At 48.1% G+C, this 10,233-nt stretch overlaps 1 pseudogene; it reads left to right on the forward strand.

Annotated features, from left to right (window-relative positions):
* The first annotated feature begins 7,982 nt into the window (after window positions 1-7,982).
* LOC102499769 (protein phosphatase Slingshot homolog 2-like) overlaps window positions 7,983-10,233 on the forward strand; it is a 10,912-nt pseudogene continuing 8,661 nt past the window's right edge.

The following is a 10,233-nucleotide window of genomic DNA, read 5'->3' on the forward strand; positions in this document are numbered from 1 at the left end:
GTGTGAGTCATAGTTCACTAATCTTTATTCTAATTTTTTCCTATTTTATCATTATATCAGCTCTAGTCTTTCCTCATGGACATGAAACCTGACCCTCTCAGTACTAATTAGAGATGTCTAATGGGAGAAGCACACATTCTACCAGTGTCTGCCACAATAAACCTTTCCAGTAACTGATGTACTCCAGTGGGTCACATCTCATTATGCTGGGTGACTTCATAAACTGAACTGACAGGGCATGTGACCACATGATTCATCAACTTCAAAAACAGGTTTGGGGCGGCTCGCAGGTCAGCAACGTGAGTCACCTTAAATGGGCAAGTAGAGTAATTTGCATGATATGATACCTACATCAGGAAAAAGTGTATCTGCAGCTCGCCTCCATCTGGGTGCATGAGATGAAGCTGTGGGTGTGATACAGGCTAGGAGTAGGGAGAGACCCACACAGGGAGTCCATTTCCTGGGTACCCTGCAAACAGCAAAGGCTCACCCGCTAACTCTCAGCTCGAACTAGGGGCAGGGCTTCCATTATACAGAAGAATAAAAAGGCAAAGTACTTACAGAGTGATTCCCAATGGAGAGAACAGTTACTGGTGCTAATCCTTATATTGTGAAATTTGATTATTGGTATTTTGAGCTGGTAAATTAAATTGTGGCATTTTTCTCTTTTTGAAGTTTGACTCAAATGTAGAGGAAGAACTATAATAATAAAAGGTGCATTTTCTAGTTTGGAAGTGTTTTAAATTTATTTCTCTTACTCCAGATTCTACATGGTCCACTGGAAAAATAAAACTATAAATTGAAATTATTGTCATTACTTATTAGGTAACACATTCTTAATATCATTTGTTCCACTCTTAGTGATAGGCACCAAGAAGTTGAAGGTCTGATGAATAGTCTTGGAAGGTGGAAAATTTGAAATAATAAGAAACTAAACCTATAACTTAGAAATGTTTTAAGTAAAAGCTTAACTTCTTTTTTCCTGCCTACTTTTGAGACATAAACAATGACACAGAAAATTGTCAATAGTCATACATGCTGGAAGGAGGGGAGAGACAAGGACATGCCTGTCTTCTACAGGACCACTGATGTCCACGCCATGGGTATAGCTGCTGGCTCCAGGACATCTGTCCTAGCCTGGCCTTCTAGGAGGAGAGTAACGGAAGATGAATCCAGGGAGTGTGGCTCTAGCCCTAAACCTGAGTGTGTAGCCCCAGTCCCACATCACCAGGCAACCAGGGAATCTCACTAATGCCCATGGCTCAGAAGCCAGATCCAGCCACTGTGACAGAGGGAGGCCGTCTATGTCATCCCTGAGTTCAGAGGCTCCTTTGAGGACGTGGCCTCAATTTGACACTGGGAGCCACCTGTGATGTCTCACATCTGCTGTCCTCTGGCTCTCTGGGCACACGTATTATTCTTGGACGTTGTTCTGTTCGTGGTCTCTGTCTCGGCCTTATTGTGCGCAGCTGCTGAGTCCAGCAGGACTGTCCTCTCGGTCCATGTTGACAATCCACCTGGAGCCAAGCTACTCCCTGCATCTTCCTCTCATCACTGGATCACTGCCACCACAGGAACCCCACCCACAGACATCTGCCCACTCACAGGCTCACCTTACTTCAAGGCACCGCTCACACTCTACCTGTGGCTGGACTTCGCTGAGGCTTCTGTCACCCTCTCATAAAAGCATGTGTTCGAATCAGCACCCCTGTGCCTACACCGGCAAGCTATGCTGTTCTTCATCACCATCATCTGAGAGGTTGGCCAGCTCCTGTGGTGTCATGACTGCACCGCACCAACCACTAAATGCCAACCCTCAAGTGTCTTATGGCCCTGCTTGCTTCATGCCAACACCAAGACTTACAACAGAATCACTCAAGCATATAGGTTGGGACTGCTAAAATTCTTGATCTCTAATCTAAATCAGACAATTCACATGACCCACTGACATTTGTATATTTCTCTAGCCACGTTCCACTCCCAAAGGTGAATTCAGTCCTTTTCTTCTTTCTTAAAACTCCGCAAATGACTACCTGCCCCCTTAGTCTAAGAGGGTCATATCTGCTCAGAGAGACAAGAAATGTCCAGCGCTTCAGATGGAAAGAAAGGTGTTAAATATTGCCATCTACCTGAATGGAAAATGAACGCAAATGAAAATGAAGCAAACAAAACATAAGAGAGGAAAGGGCGCAGAGCAGAGACATGAACCTCTATTAACGTCATGCAGAGTGCAGAGTTCCCAAGAGCTGGGTCCAGGGGCTTTCAACCCACATTTCTTGGGAGCAAAGACAAGCACTAGGAACAAGACTGACAGCACAAAACACACCAATCAGAAACAAATGCCAAGCAAAAAGAGGAACAGTGCACATACCTGCCAGTTCTGAGGAAAGCTAACAGAAAAGTCACAGGGAGAAGGCGCTTGACAAGGCTGGCCAGAGGTCAGCGCCAGGCGGCTTGTGGAACCCCACCTCCTTGTAAGCTGCATGTATCTCCCCAGCGCACCTGGGGGCTTGTGACGAGGAACAGCGAGTGGGCTCTGTCCCCAACCGAGGGGGACAGCATTTCCAGAGAAATTATTCTGAAGCAATATTCCTGAATTAAAACCCCCTCTGACCAGGGCTGGACTCTTTTTCTCCCTATGTAAGTCTTAGAATATAATCTAATTCCACATCATGAAAACCCAGAGATGGAAATTGAGCAAATATAGGTAAAGAGAGCAAAATGGAGCAAAGTAAAACAATTTCAGAATGGAAACGTCATGGTAGTGACATCAGAGGCCAAAGGATTGGTGAACCATTACGGCCCATCCCAGCGCAAACAGAAATCCACTGGGCACCGTTACAAGGATCGGGGAAAGTCAACTTGTGAAGGACACACTGAAAACCATGAGCTGAGTGAAAATGAGTTACAGCACAGTCAAGGCAGACCCCAGCCTCTCCTTCCAGATATGATAGGTGTCTCTGCAGTTCAAAGGGAGGCTGAGGAGCACGAAAAAGCATAATATAATGGACAATTCTCGGAATTGAAAGAGAGAGGAAACCAAAGGACACAAGGTCTGGACAAATTACGCAATTGAGAGTCCAGTTAAACTGGACCTTGCTATGGGAGCACACTAAAGGCAGCCCACATAGCAGCAATGCGCACCTGTCACGCACACACAGGACTGCCACCACAGGGGCAGCCTCGTTCTGAACATCAGCGCAAAAGTTCTAAGTAAAGTGTTAACAAAGGCAATCCAGACCCAGCCTGGTGGTGTAGTCGGCAGCAAACTGAACTGCAGTGCGGGAAGCCACAGGGTTGGCCACAGGTTCAGGTTCAGGTAGACCAGAGGATGGATGGTGGGTGTGGCCTGTGTGCCCAGGAGCTGAGGAGCTGCAAGGCTGGGGGAGGGGACTGCGAGGGCGGAGAGCCTGAGGTGGATCCCTCTTTCTCCCTCTCTGTCTCTCTCTCTGTGTTTCTGACTCCTGCACACATGCACTATCATTAGTGGAATAATAATAATAAAAGAAGTGAACAGTGCTTTAATAAATAATAATAAACATGATCAATGAGTTCCATGTATAAAAACATTCAATAATGTATCTATTAGCTAATCAATCAATTGTTGACTTTAAACAACAGAAATAATCACATCATGTATAAAAGCATTCAACAATGTATCTATTAGCTAATCAATCGATTGTTGACTTTAAACAACAGAAATAATCACAACTGATGCTAAAGTGGTATTCGGTGAGATTTAACATCCATTCTAGTTAAACAAAGATGGTCTTTAAATGAATAAACAACTTTCTTTTCTTTTTCTTTTTTTTTTTTTGGAGAGGCTTTTGCTATAGGGCATGTGCGCTCGCCAGAAAGAGAGAGACAGAGAGATAAAAACTGAAAAATCCCCATGTAGCCACTACGGTTCAAATCCCGGACCTGGTGGCTTAAACTCACGCTGGGCACATATGCGTGCCTGCCCAAGATCCCGAGAGGAGAATGGAGAAGAGATTGCGGTGTGGCCATCCCTCCTGGGGGTGATTTCTTGCTTTCTGTGTCTCTCTGTCTTTCTGGCCAGCGCACGCATTGTATAGCAAAAACCTCTCCAAAAAAAAAAAAAAAAGCGAGACATCACCCCCAGGGGTGGATGGCCACGCTGCAACCCCTGTCTCCTCATTCTCTCGGGTTATTGGGCACGCAGGCACATGCGCCCAGAGTGAGTTTAAGCCATTGGGTCTGCGACTCCAACCGTGGTGGACTACATGGGAGTCAGTGACCTAGCCATTTTGCCATCTGCTGGTGCCACAAACGGTACGAAATGCACAAGGGACACATGGGCTACTCCTGAAAGACCGACAGGGGGCCTCCCACCGAGTAAGGATTTCTGGTACCTGCACCTGACTCGGCAGTCACTGGAGAGAGAGGGCAGAGGCCAAAGACCGCCCATGAACCCTAGAGCAGAGCAGAGCAGGAGACGCCAAGTCAAAGCTGTCCCGTTTCAACAGCTCCATCAGGCCATCTCTATGGCCTGGACGACCCGGAGCAGAAACAGAGAGATCCTGGAAAGCGGCCCAGCGGGATCCCTGTCCCTGCCCCAACCCCAGGCAGCCAGGACACCTTGGAGTCCTTCCTTGCCTCCTGCCAGGATCTGGGGAAAGCGCCCCAGGGAAGCGAGGATACCCAGGGGTCCCTGCACAGATCAGGGAACCTCACTGGTGCTGACAGTGTGGACAGCCGCTAGCTCGCGTCGTATCCCCCGTCCTTGGGGATGGGTTCCACTAGCTCAGGAACTGTGATAACTTTTGTCCTTAATAATAAGGCGCGACGCTGTCTTGGGACACAGTCCATGCATCTTTTTGTCCCCTGCGTGCTTTGAATAATTTCTAGATCACTGTCTCAAAATAGCTAGGTGCCTCTGGGCACGGCTTCTCTTCCCTTGTCCCCTGCTTGCTTTGAATAATTTCTAGATAACTGTCTCAAAACAGCTAGGTGCCTCTGGGCACGGCTTCTCTTCCTTTGTTAGGTCAGATTATGGACAAAGGAGCCCCGGGACTGGCTGCCCTTGGCTTAGTGTTTTCTCCAGTCACCCAAGGCCTGGAGGTACAAAGCACCTTGGGGCTTCATCTCATGGCTGCTAGGTGGGGCCTGTTTAGTTTAAAGATGAGGAAGGTAGGGCGGGGGGGAAGGTCAAAGGCGGTAACTGGTACCCAAACCTCGTCTCAGCATCTCAGAAACGGGAGAGGTTGAACAGAAGACTAGAACTGACGATTTTTTCACTGTGATGTTTTGTCATCATTTAGTCATCTCCTAGTTCACATCTTCTTGCAGGAATATTGACTTACTTATAACATCAAGTCTAAAATTTATTTATTTATTTATTTTTATAAACATAAATGAACAAACATAGGCTTCCACCTCTGGACTGTGCTAAAAGAGTTCTTGAGTGTTAAGACAAAACACGTATTTTTAAGAGCAAGGGAGCACATGCACTCTCCAGAGAGAGGCAGAGAGACACAGAGAGAAGAGAGAGAAGAGAAAGAGAGAGAACACTCCTGATGGGGCCTGGTTATGATGTAATACATGCTCCTCCGTTTCCCTGTCCTGTTGGGATTTGGGGCATGAATATACATGTGCCTGGAGGCACATATATTTTTCAACCCAGGTCTGGGATTTGAAGCATGGTCACCCATGTGGGATCTGGGCCCCTTACCCACCAGGCACAACACCAGCCTGCCAAGCTATTTTACACCCAGAATAGCTTTCCTCCCTAAAAGCGAGTTTCCATTCCTCTCCCCTTCCTGCATCAAGTGCCAGCAGAGAGTGTGGTCTGTGCGCCTTAGCTTATAGAGAGAAATGGGTCTGGGTTACGTGACGCCATCAGCGCTTCAAACAAGATTCAATCTGTGAGTAACTGGCCAAGTTTGGAAAGGTGTCCTCTCAGACCATTCTAGCTACTTGTAGGGGGTTAGTAATTTAAATTCATGAATCTGTTTAAAACCAGGATTAGACAAGTTGATCTGCTTTCTAGATGGCTGTCAACTGGTCAATTCATACTCCCTCGTTGACCCAAATCAGAGAATAACTAGCAAATAAAATCTCCCCACCCAGACCCAAGTAAGGCTTTCAGAGAGTAATATCCTTGGAGATCTCCTTGTCAGGAACGCTGTGAGTGCAATAGAAACTTCAAATGGGCAGTTCTGAGGCGGTGTGTTCTCATTCCAAGCACAGTAAGAACCCCTGCTCTCTGCTATGCAGAGAAACCGGCAAACATAGTTAAAGAAACTGTGTTCCACCTTCTGTTTTGGATTTGTTTAGTTAAGAGCACAGAGGGCCCGTGTGCTATATGGGCCACACGGAGAAAAAGGATTCGCTCTCCTCTGACATGTACTTAAGAATACTTCAAATGAAGTCATAAATAAATGAATTATTTGTTATTAATTCTCCTTCTTTAAAATGTCCCCTTTCTGGTTAGGAGTAACCTGTTTCAAAAGATCAGCCAAAATCTATGGAAGTCACGTACCGCATTCCTCCCTAAGAATCTAGGCAATTTCTATTTAGATAGTTGCTAAATACAAAATCATTTCAAGAAAGGGCTCTGGAGATAAAGAGTTGAACACACATTGTGTCTTTAACTTGTCGGTTTTAATAAAGACAAACCCCCTTATTTTTCCTTTGGCGGTAGCTGTGGACACCGCTAAGATACACAGATGGACCTCTGATTGTTTGCTTTTGTTTCTGATTGGGCTGAAATGCTAACAGCTGGCTGTGCATCCCAAAGCTTAGCTTAGAGTGCCCTCTGCTGGCGGATATAGAAGACCGTAATAATAGGCAACTGACACAGGTGCAGACTGCATTTGTTTTCTATTTTGAAGTTAGTTGGACCAAACAAATTACTGATAGCCACAGAATTTTAGTCTGTAATCATGATCTACATTTGATAGAGGCTTCTCTGAAAGGTCATTTTTTTAGGGAATGAATAGCACATGTCATTAAAAACTCTTCCCAGGAGAGTGGGCTATAGGGAGTGGGAGGGAAGGAATCAAGGGGGGAAAAAAAAAGCAAAACATCTAACAAACATAAAAATGGAGGCTTATCTGCTGTTGATAATGTGTTTAGTAATATCTTCGGACTAATATCTAGTGTGTTCATGAAGGGAGATTCATTTGTGTGCTGTAAAGATGCATAGTGATTAAATGTAATTTTAAAATAAAATAAAAATTGTCCCAGATAGATGACAGGAAAGTTAGATGGGTGACAATGGACAGAGACAGACAAGAGAGACATAAAGACATGTTTGCATGGTCAATCCAGTGGATTCAAGCTCAGAGCTCCAATCTGATATAAAGATGCAATTTCCAGTCCGAGGCTAGGTTGGATATTGTCACCAGTATAATGCTGCCCTAGTAGAATTGTATTGGTCATTGACATGCTAAAATGCTGGCTCCCAGCACCTTATTTGAAAACGGGGTCATTGCTGATATAAGAGATGAGTCCATACGAGGATAGGGAGTCTGAGCCCCTTCCCCAGTAGGACCAGAATCCCTGCAAAAAGGGGAATCTAGGCACACAACAGGGACATCATGTGAAGGCAGAGGACTGGAGGGATGCATGTACGAGCCGATGAATGCCAAGGGTTGCTAGCAGCCACTACCAACCAGGAGAGGCCCAGGACAGATTCTCCTTCATGGCCTCAGAAGGAGCGAGTCCTGCTGGCCTTGGCTGTGGACTTCCGGCCTTCGACCTGTTGGCCAGTGAGGCCCTGCTGTCCTAAGCCGCCGACTGGCGGTACTTTGTTACGGCAGCCCCAGGGAGCTGACACGACGCAGTCAGAAGTGCAGCACTCACCGCTCGTTTCGTGTGAGAAGATGAGCAGACGGTGCAGCGGTGGGGTGCCTGCGACAGAGCGCTGCAGAGGCTGCTGAAAGGCGCCCCACACCCTCTGAGGGCGGCGGCATCACCATCACTTACACAGGAAGGACGGTGCCAAAAACCAGGGCAGCATGGCACAGGGGCCGAGCTTGAATGCCAATGCTGATCTCAAACTCGACCCCTTCTGCTGGGTTGTGCTGGTGCAGGTGAACATGCACACACGTGCACACACACACACACACAGTCATCTTGCACACACAGCTAAGTGACCAGAAAGGCCAGTGTTCACATTTTCTCTCAGCATAAACAGCCCCATCTGTCTGTTGTAACCGGCCCCACTCCTCGCAGTAGACATTGGTCACCATAGTCCCTGTCTGGTATGCAGTACTCCACCGACTGCGCCAGAAACTCCTTTCCCAGACACAAAGACTGCGATCGTGGTACACTTCCTTGCTCAGACATGCATGTGTCTGCAGTGTGCAGACTCTGGGTTCCCGGTGGCTGCTGTGGCAGAGTGCTATCAGCTCTGACACTTGACACTGCATACGTGTCACCTTACCGTGCTGTAGTTCGAGAGTCTGACACCAGTCTCAACAGCTGACACTGACGGGTCATCAAGGCCATGTTCCTTGATGGCCACTCACCCCTGGGCCAGTGGTCCCCTCTTCCATCTCTAAAGCCAGCGATGTTGCTAGTGTGCATGTTCTCACAGTGCATCGCTGACGTCCTGAGCTGCCTGCTTTCCATCCACAGTGACCTTAGCATTACACTGACACTGCCAGGCCCACCCGGGGTAATGTCCCTGTCTCCCGTTGGCTGGTGAATGATCTCGGTTCTGTCCAAACCTACTGCTCTATGCCATGTGCCTAACGTATTCATGGGTTCTGGGGGCCAGGACCTGGACTCTGGTGGTTTTACAATGGGTACCACTTTAACCCACTCATTTCTCCCTTTCACATCGTTCTCTAACAAAAGATACACCGAGAGTGTCTAGTCCATCTCTCAGTGTGTAATTTGCAGGCTATCAGAGAGGGAGCAGCCTCAGCTGAAAGAAGCAGAAGCACCCACAGCGAGGCTAGAGACACATGGAGCACACATGCTGTTCTGGGAAGCAAGTCCGTTCTGCCTCTGTCAGAGGGTGGGTGCAGCACGTACATGGAGCATGCTGTTGCATTCATCTCTATCTGGAATTTACGTAAAGTTGAAAGAGTAGGCATGGCTGTGTGTTGAGAAGAGCAGATCTAGGGTGGTTTTGTTCCATGGTGGCTTGGCCAGGCTGGCCCTACATGGCAACAGTTCCTTTCCAGGTGGGTTGGACACCAGCAAGCTCTGCACAGCATTCAGAGGGAGTGAAGGGCAACAGTGTGGGCAGTGGCGGGGGCCGGGGGCATTGTCACTGGCCTGCTGCTCCTCGTCTGTATTGGCAGCAGCCAAGGCCACCCTGCCTCATGCCCTTCTTGTGCAACTCTGTGCCTTAGGGGTGTCCTTCTGCAGCCCTCGTCTTCCAGGTGGCCCAGGATGAGACGGGAGTAGGCTCCACCTTGCTCTGCCCACCCCCAGCTCCACATCCAGCTCTTCCTTCATGCCAGGCCTTCAGCACAGCATCCTCAGGCCCCCACCAGCCATGCAGGGATGGCCTATCAGATGCTGCGTCTCCACAACGTAGAGGTTTACTCCAACCACTGCACTTGGCTTCCCAGGGCGCTGCGCCTCAGGTCCCAGAGAGAAGGAAGCTGCAAGCAGAGCTCCCTGGCCTCCACTCTCCTCCCCTCCTGGTGTCCAGCCCTGTACCCTCAGATCAGTTTTGGAAGCTGAAAGTCCAAGATCGAGGCACCGGCATACTCGATGTCTGGAAAAGGTAGTTTACTTCCTGGTTCACACGCAGCTGTTTTTCACTGTGCCCACATATGGTATAAGAGGCCAGGATGCTCTGTGGGTCTAATCCCATTCATGAAGTTCTGCTCTCCTGTTCTAATACCTCCCAAAGGCCCTGCTTCCTAATACCATCACTCTGGGGGCAGGAGAGGGAGACTTTCCACGTCTCAAGTTTGGAAGGACATAAAGAGACCATAGCAACCACCACTGTCTTGGAGGCGGGGTGGAGCCGGGTGTCAGGCACTGCGTGGACTTAGTCAAAGCCAGGTTCCAGGTCTAAAGCAAAGTGCTCCAACGGCCTCGTGTGCTTGAGGGTGAGGAGAGTGAGGCTTTGGGGAAGCACATGGACAACCGAACTCAGCAGCCAAAGGGGAAGGGATGGATGCACTTCCAGTTTTCAGTGGGGCTGCAGAATGTCTATTCCAACTTCCTAAGGGATTCTCTTGCTCAGTAGTAAGATTATCCTCCCACCAAGCCCACAGTCCATGGTGGCAAAGTCATTCCTGC

This window comes from Tupaia chinensis, unplaced genomic scaffold (genome assembly GCF_000334495.1).
Source record: "Tupaia chinensis unplaced genomic scaffold, TupChi_1.0 Scaffold146386_1, whole genome shotgun sequence".
Classification (NCBI taxonomy): domain Eukaryota; kingdom Metazoa; phylum Chordata; class Mammalia; order Scandentia; family Tupaiidae; genus Tupaia; species Tupaia belangeri.